This window comes from Mustela lutreola, chromosome 3 (assembly GCF_030435805.1).
Source record: "Mustela lutreola isolate mMusLut2 chromosome 3, mMusLut2.pri, whole genome shotgun sequence".
Lineage (NCBI taxonomy): Eukaryota > Metazoa > Chordata > Mammalia > Carnivora > Mustelidae > Mustela > Mustela lutreola.
This window is the reverse complement of record NC_081292.1, coordinates 100,683,969-100,699,225: the sequence shown is the minus strand read 5'-3', so window position 1 is coordinate 100,699,225 and position 15,257 is coordinate 100,683,969.

The window sequence follows — 15,257 nt, the reverse complement described above, 5'->3', positions numbered from 1 at the left end:
GGTGTTTATCATTAGGAGAATGTTAAGAAAATTATGATGTGGACTTGCAATTAGATATTCTGAAGCAATAAAATGATATTACAGAGAATTGTTAATAAGTTCAGGAAATGCTTGTGATAGAATGTTAAGTGAAAAACACTAAATTACACAATATACCCAGTGCAAACTCAGTCAGGCTAAAAAGGCACAGGCAAGATTGGAAAGCCCACCTGCATGTGAACAGTAACCACTCAGGGTACTAAGACCATTGAGAGAAGTTTCCACAAGAATCAAGCAAGCTTTTCTGAGACTACTCACCCTAGGGAGGCCGAGACCAGAGGTTCACTGTGGCCCGTTCCCTCTTCACCCTCAGGATACGGCACCTTCATAGGCTCCCTTGTCCCACTGTGTATCTCCTGTCAAGGGGTTAACACTGTGGCAAGTGAGTTCACACTGAGACACTGCAAACGAGACGTCACCTTCTCGATCCCAGCAACTGCAGAGGATCTCAGCTCCTCCAGAGGAGCAGAGGTTCTGCAGCAAACAGTAATAGGTATGAGTCATCATTTTCTGCTATTTCCTTCCTATCAAGTGCTTTTCCAAGTCCTCTACAAAAAATATACAATCAGAGGGGGCGGGAAAATGTAGTATAAATTAAATGAACCTCAGCCATGAATTGGCTCTGCTGTAAAATTCAGAGTATTCTACAGAACACCCTCCTCCCTGAGCCCTCAGGATACAAATTCCTGTATGAATTCCCTAGTGAAGGTTATCACCCCAGAAAGGGTAGTCTTTAGAGCCAAACAGAGACACAGTGCAAGAGTATTGTCCAAACCAGAAACAAGGCCATGTGAAAAGTGATTTACATCAATGCCTAGCCATACTAGTCGATGAACATACCATCCATGTTTGGAAGCACTGGGCACGGAGCTAGCAAACGGAAGACATTTGGGGGCTCCTGTTGCTAGAAGGTACAGATGAGGTTATACAGTCCAGCTGTCTCACTGAACAGATGGGAACACTAAGGAGAGATGAGATAAGGCCTTGTTGGATAAAACACAATACATTATATTGAGCTATGACTAACCTTCCTAAGTTTTCTAATCACTGAAAATGTTCTAGGTATGATCTATTAACTCATTTAATCCTCACAACAGTCCTTTGAGGTAGGACTCCATTTTATAGGTAAGGAAACTGAGATATAGGGATGTGAAGGAGGCCCTCCAGACTGCATAACATGACATGAGAGAGAGCCAGATTTGAACCCAGGCCTCAGCCCATTCACTTAATCACCACACAGTTTTTCAGAAAGTGTTGATTCTGAAATGAAGGAGCTGCACTGAGTTTCTGGGAACATGCGGCTTGTGAGCCTGCAGGAGATTTGCTGTAGCCTAGATACCCTCTCTGTCTGGCATGAGGTGAGTGGACTCATCTGCAACCCTGACCCAGTCAAGTCAGCATCTCTATCCACAGAACTCGCAATTATTCCAACTGAGGTAAGTGTTTTCCCAATCAAATTCTTAGAGGCCAGGCAAACAGATTCTCAGAAATATCCCACAAGACATCTGTTCCTTCAGGACATCCCTGCTTTCCCTGGGATGTCTGCAGGGGTTGGGGCACTGGAGGAAGGAAGGGTACTGCCTTCCAGAAACATTCTACCTGGATGCCATGCTCAATCCTCAGAATAATGGAAAACTCTGAAAATTATGTTGCCCAGGAGCCACGTCAGGGAACTTTGTTCATGGGTCATGACAAAATAAAATCCTGGAGCCCTACGAAGGCAGAGCACCACTTGTATACCATGGTAGGAGAACGTGCCTCCATTCTGTGTCACAAAACACATACAGAGAACCTACTCTGTGCCTGCTTCTATGTGTACACTTGATCTACAGGGACGAATGAGGGAGGTCACAAAGGTAGGCATTAATATAAAGGAAATTGAAAATGTCAACACAGCTTACTGAATACAGAGACAGAAGGGACCCCAGGATGTTTCCACACATGACCCAAGAGAGTGTGATGGAGAGAGAAGCAAGGGGAAGGCAAAGAAATGGATAGAAAAGAAGAGAGAAATTGGTCAGGAAAGGTCTACTTGTTAGTCTGAAAGAATAAGTAGGAATTACTGAGTTATCAGCATTTGAATTAACAAAAGAGAATCTCAGAAAGAGAAGGGTGATGAGCAGAGTCCTAAAAGAATACTCATTAATAGCTTTGAAGATCAAACTCTGAAGTGTACATTTTGATCAATAATCAGTGGGACACTCTGGAGGACTCTGAGCGGGGAAGGCCTGATCAGATTTGAAATTTAGAAATATCACTTTTAGTGTCACGACAGATGGGCAAGATGGACTCTTCCCCTTCCACAAGCCAAATCCATGAAAATTCCCACCACTTTTTTTTAAATTTATTTTTTATTTAAGATTTTTTTTTTTTTTTTTTTTTTTTTTTTTTTTGTCAGAGAGACAGTGAGTGAGAGCGAGCACAGGCAGACAGAGAGGCAGGCAGAGTCAGAGGGAGAAGCAGGCCCCCCGCGGAGCAAGGAGCCCGATGTGGGACTCGATCCCAGGACGCTGGGATCATGACCTGAGCCGAAGGCAGCTGCTTAACCAACTGAGCCACCTAGGCGTCCCTAAATTTATTTTTTATTTATTTTCAGCATAATAGTATTCATTATTTTTGCACCATGCAATTCCCACCACTTTTTAAAAATTCTGGATTGAGAAGAATACTTTATCTCCAGAGAAGAAGTTAACAGCATGTAAATATGTTCCCTGGGTGTTTCACCATATCTTCCTGGATAATTTCTTAACATTCACCTACTAACACACTAGCATCCACCAACACAAAAACACCTATAGCATATAAGCCTGGACCCCTTTTTCAGATTAAGTGACCAAGGAAATCAAGGCCCTAAGATCATGCAGCATAGAAAATTCATTTAATTTATTTTTAATATTATTTTTATGTACTTTTAGAAGTCATGGTCCAATCAAGATGGTACAAGTTAATTCCCTCCTTAGATCCATCATATAGTAATATAAAGTAAAGCCCAAAAGAGAGAAAGCAGCCTCAGAAGCAAGGAAGATGTTTCTGTGGCGTCAGAAAAGGAATAGAGGTAGACAGAGGCACCAGCTTGTTGTGTACACTTGGTCTGGCCAAGTAATAGAAAATCTGGCCAAGTAATAGAAGTCTGGCCAAGTAATAGAGAATAAAAGCATTCACCTAGAAAGGGAGACACAGAGATTAGAAAGCCTTTCAGAGACAACTGGTCCTCAGAACCAAGAAGGATAAGCAAAAGTAAGTTCACACCCTGACACATCCTAATAAAATCACAGAGAATGGGAAAAAAAGATTGCCTCCAACAGAATAACAATTGGGCTAGCAGATGACATCTTAACAACAGCTGAGAAAATCAGAAAGCAATGGATTGTCTACAATGTACTGAGTGAAAATTATCTAGGAAATGAAAAATAGATACCCCCAAAAAATATATATAAAGGATTCAGTAAGGAGATCTGATATACATCTAATCAGATTTCTATAAAGAGAGGAAACAGAGTGGGGCAATTTTTCAGAATTATTAAAAGACACCAATCTTCAGAATATAGGAATCCCAAGGATTCTCAAGAAGGAAAATGGAAGGAACCCACAACTAGGCACATCAAAGTGAAACTGCTAAACAGTGAAGATAACAAGAATATATTATAAATAATGATTAAAAATGGATTAAACTCAAAAGGATCCCAACAATTATTTTGACGAACACTTTCTCAACAGAAAAAAAGGCAGCCATAAAAGCTAAAATAATACTTTCAAAGAAAAAATAGATAAAACTGTCAAAATTGTATATTTATCAAAACTACGTTCAAGAACATGATGAGAGAAAGACATTTTCAAATGAACAAGAAACTCTCACTAAAATATATTCTAAAATAATTCAGCAGACTCTGGGTAGCTCAGTTGATTAAATGTCCAACACTTGATTTTAGCTAATGTCATGATATCAGAGTAGTGAGATTCAGTTCCCATCCCAGAGGGAAGCCTTCTTTGGATTCTTTCTCTCCTCTCTCTACCCCCCCCCCCACTAAAAAAATTCAGGCAGAGGACAGAATCTCAGATGGAAACTATAAAATGCAAAATATGTGAAAAATGTATAAGTAAACCTAAATAAATGCATACTTTATAAAACAATATGACATTAAAAATGTGGTTTGACTAAAATACTGGGTATCAACACCATATTTATTTTTGTTTTGTTTTGTTTTATTGGATTTTTTTTAATTTTTTATTTTTTATAAACATATATTTTTATGCCTAGGGGTACAGGTCTGTGAATCACCAGGTTTACACACTTCACAGCACTCACCAAAGCACATACCCTCCCCAATGTCCATAATCCCACCCCCTTCTCCCAAACACCCTCCCCCCAGCAACCCTCAGTTTGTTTTGTGAGATTAAGAGTCACTTATGGTTTGTCTCCCTCCCAATCCCATCTTGTTTCATTGATTCTTCTTCTACCCACTTAAGCCCCCATGTTGCATCACCACTTCCTCATATCAGGGAGATCATATGATAGTTGTCTTTCTCTGCTTGACTTATTTTGCTAAACATGATACGCTCTAGCTCCATCCATGTTGTCACAAATGGCAAGATTTCATTTCTTTTGATGGCTGCATGGTATTCCATTGTGTATATATACCACATCTTCTTGATCCACTCATCTGTTGATGGACATCTAGGTTCTTTCCATAGTTTGGCAATAGTGGACATTGCTGCTATAAACATTCGGGTGCACGTGCCCCTTTGGATCACTACGTTTGTATCTTTAGGGTAAATGCCCAATAGTGCAATTGCTGGACAATCTGGAAGAAATCGATGCATTCCTAGAAACATATAAACTACCACAACTGAACCAGGAAGAAATAGAAAGCCTGAAAGACCCATAACCAGTAAGGAGATTGAGACAGTCATTAAAAATCTCCAAACAAACAAAAGCCCAGGGCCAGATGGCTTCCCAGGGGAATTCTACCAAACATATAAAGAAGAAATAATTCCTATTCTCCTGAAACTGTTCGAAAAAATAGAAATGGAAGGAAAACTTCCAAACTCATTTTATGAGGCCAGCATCACCTTGATCCCAAAACCAGACAAGGATCCCATCAAAAAAGAGAGCTATAGACCAATGTCCTTGATGAACACAGATGCGAAAATACTCAACAAAATACTAGCCAATAGGATTCAACAGTACATTAAAAGGATTATTCACCACGACCAAGTGGGATTTATTCCAGGGCTGCAAGGTTGGTTCAACATCCGCAAATCAGTCAATGTGATCCAACACATCAATAAAAGAAAGAACAAGAACCATATGATACTCTCAATAGATGCTGAAAAAGCATTTGACAAAGTACAGCATCCCTTCCTGATCAAAACTCTTCAAAGTGTAGGGACAGAGGGCACATACCTCAATATCATCAAAGCCATCTATGAAAAACCCACCGCAAATATCATTCTCAATGGAGAAAAACTGAAAGCTTTTCTGCTAAGGTCAGGAACACGGCAGGGATGTCCATTATCACCACTGCTATTCAACATAGTACTAGAGGTCCTATCCTCAGCAATCAGACAACAAAAGGAAATTAAATTCATCCAAATCGGCAAAGAAGAAGTCAAATTATCACTCTTCGCAGATGATATGATACTATATGTGGAAAACCCAAAAGACTCCACTCCAAAACTGCTAGGACTTATACAGGAATTCAGTAAAGTGTCAGGATATAAAATCAACGCACAGAAATCAGTTGCATTTCTCTACACCAACAGCAATACAGAAGAAAGAGAAATTAAGGAGTCAACACCATATTTAGAAAGGGAAGTTAAAATGTTCTTGGGTCTTGCATTTCTTGGGAAAATGACAATGACATTAATTAAACTTTGACTTTGATAAGTTAAATATACATATTAAATAACATTACATAAAAATGTATAAATTCTAAGCTGAAAGCAAAAAAATGGAATGAGAAAAAATATGCAATCAATTCAAAAGAAAGCAAGAAAAACACAGAAAAAATTAGGAAACACAAAGGAAGTTATTGGAAATCAATCTGATTCTATCAGAAATACAATAAATGTAAATTTGCTAAATTCTCCACTAAAAAAACGATTGTCAAAATAGAAAAGGAAAACCACTATAAACAACACACAAGATAAAACAGTAAAAAAAAAAAAAAGACATGAAAATATCTGATTCCCACAAAAGCTAATATAACAATTAAAAACTTGTATGCATGTAAAAATAGTCTCTAAATATATAAGGCAAAAGTTGATGGAACTACAAGAAGACAGACAAATTCAGCATTATTTTAGCAGATATTGACACAACCGTCTTAGGAATAGCTTAATCAAGCAAAATATAAAAACAAAAAAGCAAAGACATAAAAGATTTGAAAAACATATAAATCTTGATACAACAGAGCTAGACAGATAATAGATAGATGATAGATAGATAGATAGACAATTAATATTCATAGCATTCAACAGTTAAGAAATACACATTCTATTCAAGTGTATGTAGAATATTTATGAAGTTATCCACATAATAAGACCAAAACAAAAAAATAAATGCCTCAAATACTTGTAAAGGGCTGGTATCATGGTATCTTCAAACCAGATTTTCTGACTATCATGTAATTAAGTTAGAAATGAATAACAAATGAATCATTGAACACTACATAAAAAAACTAATGGTGTATTTTATCTCGGCTAACTGAACATGATAAAAAATTTTTAAAAAGAAAGTAAAAACAAAGATATTACTGTATGTACATTCAATGACATATTTTTGAATAGCACAAGTCAAAGAAGAAATCACAATGGATATCAGGAAACATTTCAAACTGGAAGATAATAAAAGACTGCACATCAAAATGTAATGTAATACTAATTTGATATATAGATAGAAATCTATAGTCTTAAAGATTCATATTAAGAACAAGAAAGATATTAATTTAATTAAATAAACATATGACTTAAAAGAACAATGAAACATACCTAAATAAAATGCAAAAAAAAGAGTATACTAAAAATAAACACAGAAATTAATGAAAAATAAGAAAGTATAGTACTGGCACAAAAACAGACACATAGATCAAAGGAAAAGAATAGAAATGAAATGAACCCACAACTATATGGTCAATTAATATTGGACAAAGCGGGAAAGAGTATCCAATGAGAAAAAGGCAGTCTTTTCAACAAATTGCATTGGGGAAACTGGACAGCAACATAGAAAATAATGAAATTGAAACACTTTCTTACACTATACACAAAAATAAGTTGAAAATGGATTACAAACCTAAAGGTAAGACCTGAATCCATAAAAATTCTAGAAGAGAGCACAAGCAGTAACTTCTTTGACATCAACTGCAACTTCTTTCTAGATATGTCTCCTAAGGCAAGAGAAACACAAGCAAAAATAAACTGTTGGGACTTAAAGCTTCCATACACTGAAGGAAACAACAAAACTAAAAGACAACCTATAGAATGGGAGAAGATATTTACAAATGACATATCTGATAAAGGGCTAGTTATCCAAAATACATAAAGTTAGTATCCAAAATATAATATTATGAAATATAATACTGTATTATATACTATATATTATTATATATACTATATAATAATATATAGTATCCAAAATTTATAAAGAACTTATCAAACTCAACACCCAAAAAACAAATAGTCCACTTAAAAAATGGGCAGAAGATATGAATAGACATTTTTTTTCAAAGAAGACATACAGATGGCCAGTAGATATACGAAAAGATGCTCAATATCACTGATAATCAGGGAAATGCAAATCAAATCTATAATGAGATATCACCTCACACCTGTCAGAATGGCTAAAATCAAAAATACAAGAAATAACACACATTGGCGACAACGCAATGTGGAGAAAGAAGAACTCTCTTGCACTGTTGGTGGGAATGCAAAATGATGCAGCCATTCTAGAAAACAGTATGTAGTTTCCTCAAAAAGTTAAAAATGGAACTACCCTATGATCCAGGAATTGCACTACTAAGTATTTACTCAAAAGATACATATATACTAATCCAAAGGGATACATGCACCTGTATATTTATAGCAACATTATCTACAATAGCCAGATTGCAGAAACACCCTAGTGTCCATCAGTATATGAACAGATAAAGAAGTGTTATATAAATATACAATGTAATATTATTCAGTCATAAAAAGAACGGAATCTTGCTATTTGCAATAACGGAGCTACAGAATATGTCTCCTAAGGCATATATAATGCAGATCCCACAGATCAATAGAACAGAATAGAGAGCCCAGAAACAAACCCACATTTATATGGTCAATTAATCTATGATATAAGAGGTAAGAATACACAATAGGGGAAAGACAGTCTCTTCAATAAATGATGCTGGGAAAACTGGTCAGCTACACGCAAAAGAATGAAACTGGACCACTTTCTTATGCCATATACAAAAATAAACTCAAATTGAATTAAAAACTAAGTGAAATAGATCAGTCAGAGAAAGGCAAATACCATATGATTTCACTCATATGTAGAATTTAAGAAACAAAACAAATGAGCATAAGGGAAAAAAGGAGAATGACAAGCCAAGAAACAGACTGTTAATTACAAAAAAATAATCTGATGATTACCAGAGAGGAAGTGGGTGGGGGATGGGTGAAATAGGTGCTGGGGATTGGGGAGCACACTTGTCATGACGAGCACCAGGTGTTGTACATAAGTGATGAATCACTGTATTACACACCTGAGACTAATGTTACAGTGTATGTTAACTAACTGGAATAATAAAATAAAAACTTAAAAAGAATGGATAAATAAAAACACTTTCTGCTTATTGAAAAAATTTTAATAAAAAAAATAAGCACATACAATAAAGAGAAAAAGAATGCCGAAGATTGGCATTTCTTTGAAAAGATCAATTTTAAAACTTTAGGCACAAGTAATCGAGAAAAACACGAGAGAAGGCATAAATAAATAATTTAGGAATAAAACAGAAAGCATAACTCTAAATCTGCCAGATATTAAAAAGGCAGTACAAGGACATTATGAGAAACATTATACCAGTAAAATTGAAAACTTAGATAAAATGTGCAAGTAATGAAAAATACAACTAACTAATTCAGGAAAATTAAAAACCAGAAATTCTGAGTAGTCCTGTGATCCTTATAAAAATCTGACCAATAGTTAAAACTGCCCCATAGAGAGACCACCTGATACAGGGAGTTTCACGAAGCGCTATCCCAAATATCTAAAAGATACACAATTCTAATTTTACTCAGACTTTTCCAGAGAAAATGCAATGGACTCATTTTGAGGCCAGCATAAACTGAACACCAAAATCCAACCACAACAGTATAAAAAAATAAAATTATAAGCCATTGTTTTTATGAATATAGGTGTGAAAAATCCTTAAAGATGTATTAACAACCTGAGTCCAGCAATATATAAGAAAACTTATATGTCACTACAGCACTGGATTTATTATAGGAATGTGTGGTTACTTTAACTTAAAAGATCAATGAATAGAAATAATCCATTAACATATCAAAAGGAAAACATCATGGACTTATCTGTTAAACACAAAAACAAGCATTTGATAATGTTTAGCATATATTTATTATAAAAACCTTCAGCAAGCTATAAATAGAAGGAAATTCCTCAACCTGATATGTAAACATCATACATAACAGTGAAAAGCTGGAATTTAAGAAACAAAACAGATGAACATAGGAAAGGAAGTAAAAATAAAATAAGAGGAAAACAGAGAGAGGCAAACCATAAGAGACTCTTAATGATAGGGAACACACTGAGGGTTGCTGGAGGGGAGGTGGGTGGAAGAATGGAGTAACTGGGTGACGAGCATTGAGGAGGGCACTTGATTTAATGAGCACTGAGTGTTGTACGCATCTGATGAATCACTGACCTCTATTCACTCTGAAACTAATAATACAGTATATGTTAATTAAATGGGATTTAAATAATTTTTAAAGTGTTTTCTTAAGATTAGGAATAGGTAAAGGTCTCACTAGCATCACTTACATTGAACACCACACTGGAGCTCCCAGTTGGCACAGAAAGACAAGGAAATAAATGTTATAAAGATTGGCCAAGAAGAACCAAAACAGTCATTACGTGGAAATAATTTTACTGTACATATACAAAATCCAAGTTATTGCATTAGTAAGAGAGTTAAGCAAGATTACTAAATACTCAGTTTTTTTAATTGCATTTCTATGCACTACCAACAAATGTTTTTAAATATCACTTTTGTAAATATCATTCAAAATTATCTCAATAGTATAAAGTTCAGAGGAATAAATTAGAAACTTCATTAAAATACATTAAAGAATCACAGTTATATATATTGTGCTCATGGACCGAAAGAACTAATGTCAAAATGTCCTTACTACTTAAAGCAATTTATAGATTCAGTGCAATGTCTACCAAAATAACAATGGCACTTTTCACATAACTAGAACAAATAATCTTAAAATTTGTTTGGAACCACAAAAGATCTCAAATAGCCAAAGCAATATTGAGAAAGAACAAAGTTGGACATATCACCCTCCTGGATTTCAAAAGATACTAGAGGAAAACTATAGTAATCAAAACAATATGCTGCTGGTACAAAATAGACCCACAGATCAATAGAACAGAATAGAGAGCCCAGAAACAAACCCACATTTATATGGTCAATTAATCTATGATATAAGAGGTAAGAATACACAATAGGGGAAAGACAGTCTCTTCAATAAATGATGCTGGGAAAACTGGTCAGCTACACGCAAAAGAATGAAACTGGTAAGCTCCTTGACATTGCTCTTTATGCTATGTTTTGGTTCTGTCTCTTCTGGCTAGGACGATAAATATAAACAAATGGGACTATATCAAACAAAAATCTTTTGCACAGTGAAGGAAACCACCAATGAAACAAAAAGGCAACCTACTGAATGGGAAAAGATATTTGTAAATGATATATTCAATAAGAGGTTAACATCCAAGGTATATAAATAATTTATAAAACAATATTAAGGGACGCCTGGGTGGCTCAGTTTGTTAAGCGGCTGCCTTCGGCTCAGGTCATGATCCCAGCGTCCCGGGATCGAGTCCCACATCGGGCTCCTTGCTTGGCGGGGAGCCTGCTTCTCCCTCTGCCTCTGCCTGCCACTCTGTCTGCCTGTGCTTGCTCTCGCTTCTCTCTCTATGACAAATAAATAAATAAAATCTTTAAAAAATAAAAATAAAAAAAAATTAAAAAATATTTTAAAAAACAGAATCCTATTTAAAAGTAAGACAGAGAACCTGAATAGACATTTTTTTCACAGAAAACATTCAGATGGTCAACAGGCACATGAAAAGATGCTCAGCATCACTCTCCATCAGGGAAATGCAAATCAAAACCATGGTAAGGTATCACCTCACACCTGTCAGAATGACTAGTATCAAAAAGGCAAAAATAACAAGTGTTGGTGAGAATGTGGAGAAAAAGAACCCCATGCACTGTTGTTGGGAATGTAAATTGGTGCAGCCAGTGTAGAAAACAGTATGGAAGTTCTTTTAAAAGTTAAAAATAGAGCTACATGGGGGCTTAAGGGGATAGGAGAAAAACAAATGAAACAAGATGGGATTGGGAGGGAGACAAACCATAAGTGACTCTTAATCTCACAAAACAAACTGAGGGTTGCTGGGGGGAGGGGGGTTGGGAGAAGGGGGTGGGATTATGGACATTGGGGAGGGTATGTGCTTTGGTGAGTGCTGTGAAGTGTGTAAACCTGGTGATTCACAGACCTGGGTATAAAAATATATGTATATAAAAAATATATGTTTATAAAAAATAAAAAATTAAAAAAAAAAAAAAAAAAAAAAAGTGAGAATCTAAACAACAAAACAACAAACAAAACAGAAACAGACTCATAGATGCAGAGAACAAATTGGTGGTTGCCAGAGAAGATAGGAGTGGGTTATGGATGAAATAGATGAAAGAGATTAAGATGTATAATCTTCCAGTTATAAAATACATAAAACACAGGGATGTAAGATACACAATAGGGAATAGTCAATAATATATATAACATGTATGAGGTTGTGCAACTGAAATTAATAAATATTGTCTGTCAATTATTCTTCAAACAAAAAAAAATCCTAGCTTTCTATCTTCAATGCATTCCAATCAAAATACACAGAAGTGGTGAGGATTTGTGCTTGTTGCGTTGTGTTGTGTTTGTGTGTCTTGAACTGTTATTTCTAATGTTTAGAAAGAAGAGCAAGGAGTATGAATAACAAAGATATTCCTGAAGAAGAAAAATTGAGAAGATTTACCTTATCAGATCCTAAGAATCATTATAAATTTCAAATAGACAATCGGGCAGGAGGGGGAAGAGAAAAATGGAAATGAATAGAGAACCAAGAAGCAGGCCCACTCATACATAAAATGTAATTCATGAAAGAACAAACACCGCATTCTGAGGAACTAAAGAACACAGAGTTTCCATGCATCTCCATCTTTACCTGAACTTCCTAATTTCTACCATTGGTGCTAGTGTCTGAGCCTGCAGGACAGTCCTGGGGACCTGGGGTCCAGATCTAAGGAGGTGTGCTATTTGGTGGAGTTGTGAGTCTAAGAGAATGATGAGAATGGCGGGAAACTCCACACTAGCGGCTCCCCAGGAAGGAATTGCCACTGCTCTGTTACAAGCACTGCTGGGAGATGTTCTCAGGAAAGGGGAGCAGACACAGGGCACTGACAGGACACAAGGAACGAGCCTGTTCTCCCCATAGTACCCTGATTGGCAGACCCTGACAAGCAGAAGCTGGCAAAGCAAAACCAGGATCTGCAGAGCCCCAACATTGATATCACAAAATAAATTACATGATGGACAGTTTAGGGCTGAGAAGCCAGAGCATGGTATTAAACTGACATAGGCCAGAGACTAAAGAGCCCCAGTGACAGGGGGTTGATCATTTATGCCCTATCACTGCCTTGCTTATTCTTTAAGGTAAAATCCAAATTGTCACTCCCTTTCCAGTATGGCCTCAGCCTATTTGGAATTCCTTCCCCAGACATTTCTGGTGCTTGACTCTGGACATTCCCCATGTCCCTCAGCCTTTGCCTTCTCAAGACAGGTGGAGGCAGGTGGACACAAACAGGTTAGGGGCACAACTACCAGAACTAAGAGGTTCAAGTAAGGGACTACAGTCTTGATGTGTGAACAAGAAACATTATTTCTTCCCACTTAATATTAAGATGGGCCTCAGCCAACCTGGGCTGAATGAGAGCATGAACTTTGCTCCAGTAGTGCAAGTGGACAAGACTTCTCCTGAAACTAGTCAATCACAGTACCCCACCACTGTCAAATGAGGTTCCACCAAGTTCTGCATACCCTGCTGTCAATCTCCCCAAAGGGCTACAGGACCTTTGGCATAATGACCAATGCCACATTTGCTCCAAAGTAATACTGAGTTAGCAAACAAGGCAAAAGCAAGGAAAAGAAGTAGATTACAGTGGCCACTGGTATCATTTATAGAACCCAAACCCCAGCTTTCTGTCATCATCCCCCAAGACATGAGGACAAAAGAAAAGGTTGTCAACAAAATCCATGGTAGTAATAATTAAAGCAGGAGCTGGCGCAAGCTACTATTTAATATGCTAAGAGATATTCTGGGCACTCTGTAAGTATTATCTCATATAGTTCTCCAGGAGAATTAAAAGTAAAGAAGAAGGAGATAAATACAGTTACTTCACTAGAGAAATTCAAGCTCTGACATTCAGAAAGTAAATAACAAAACAAAAACCCACCCAAGACGGCAGAGCCAGTAAGTGGCAAGTCTTCACATTAAGAAAGAGTACTTCAGCAGTTAGTTCCTGTTGAAGAGCTGAACGTCCAAGCAAGTCTAATTCACCTGGGGCAGTGTATTAATCAGCTTGGGCTGCTCTAACAAAATAAAATACACTGGAAGGTTTAAACTGTGTTTAATCTCCACAGCTCTGGAGGTTAAGGGGCAAGAGATCAGGTTTCCAGCATGGACAGATTGTGGTAAAGACAGGCTTGCTGGCTTACAGATGGCTGGGTTCTGGCTATGTCCCAGCTAGTGGACACAGGGACAGTGAGAGGGAGAACAGGAAAGAGAGCAAGCTCTGATCTCTTCTTGTAAGGGCACTAACTCCATCTAGGGGCCCTATCCTCCCAATCTTGAAGGAATTCAGGACATGTCACCCCAAAACAAGCCACATTGCTGTATTAATTATTTTGAGCTAAAAGCATTTGAAAAAGAGTAAATGCTTTCTGTTAACTCTATCTATACAAGGACAGATCCTCATCCAAAGGAACTCTGTTGGAATGGGGGGGGGGGGGTATGAACCAGGGAAGCACTATGACTCTTATCATAGGAGAAGAAACTAGAAGTCTACACCTCAACAAGAGAGACTTTGTCAGAGACTATCACACCTCCCATCTCTTCCTCTAAGGGCCCTTCCTTAGACGTATCCTTCTCCAAAATCATTTACTCTGCTGTAGGTGGCTTCCAGCCTCCCCCACACTCCCTATTAAGATGCTATATAAGTTCTTAAGTATCACCACTTTTTTGAGTATTTACTTTCTTTCCTGTAATGCTCCCATGCACATATTAAAAATTAATATATTTGTATACCTTTTCTTTTATTAATCTGCCTATTGCAAGTTTATTTCGTAGACCCAGCTATCAAATCTAAGAAAAAAAGAGGGAAACTCCTTCTTCCTCTTCAACCTCATCTAACCCTAATTTCCTCCCAAAGACCCCATCTCTGGATACCATCCCACTGAGGCTTATGGATTTAACATATGAATGTTAACTATCAGGAATTCCAGACTCTGGCTGCTCAGTGCCTCTCCTTTCTTCAAGGATAGGCTCCTGCCAGCCCCAGTCCCTCCTCTGTAATTTACAAAGAACCCTCCCTGTTCAACCCTACTCTCCCACTGGCCACAGTTGATTGGTCCAGACAAACCACGTCACCCAAATGGAGCCAATCACAGGACTTCACAAACGCCCGCACCACCCACCACACACACATTTTATAGATGAGGACATTTGGCTCTAGTTAAACTAACTCTGAGCACTTCCGCGGCATTTTCACTTGATCCCAGAGGACACATGCATCAGTCCTCCTGATGGTGAGCAAGGCAAGGTGTTGCAGGCAACATGGCACAAAGGCAGGCCTGCCCCTCACCACCCCCACCTGGAC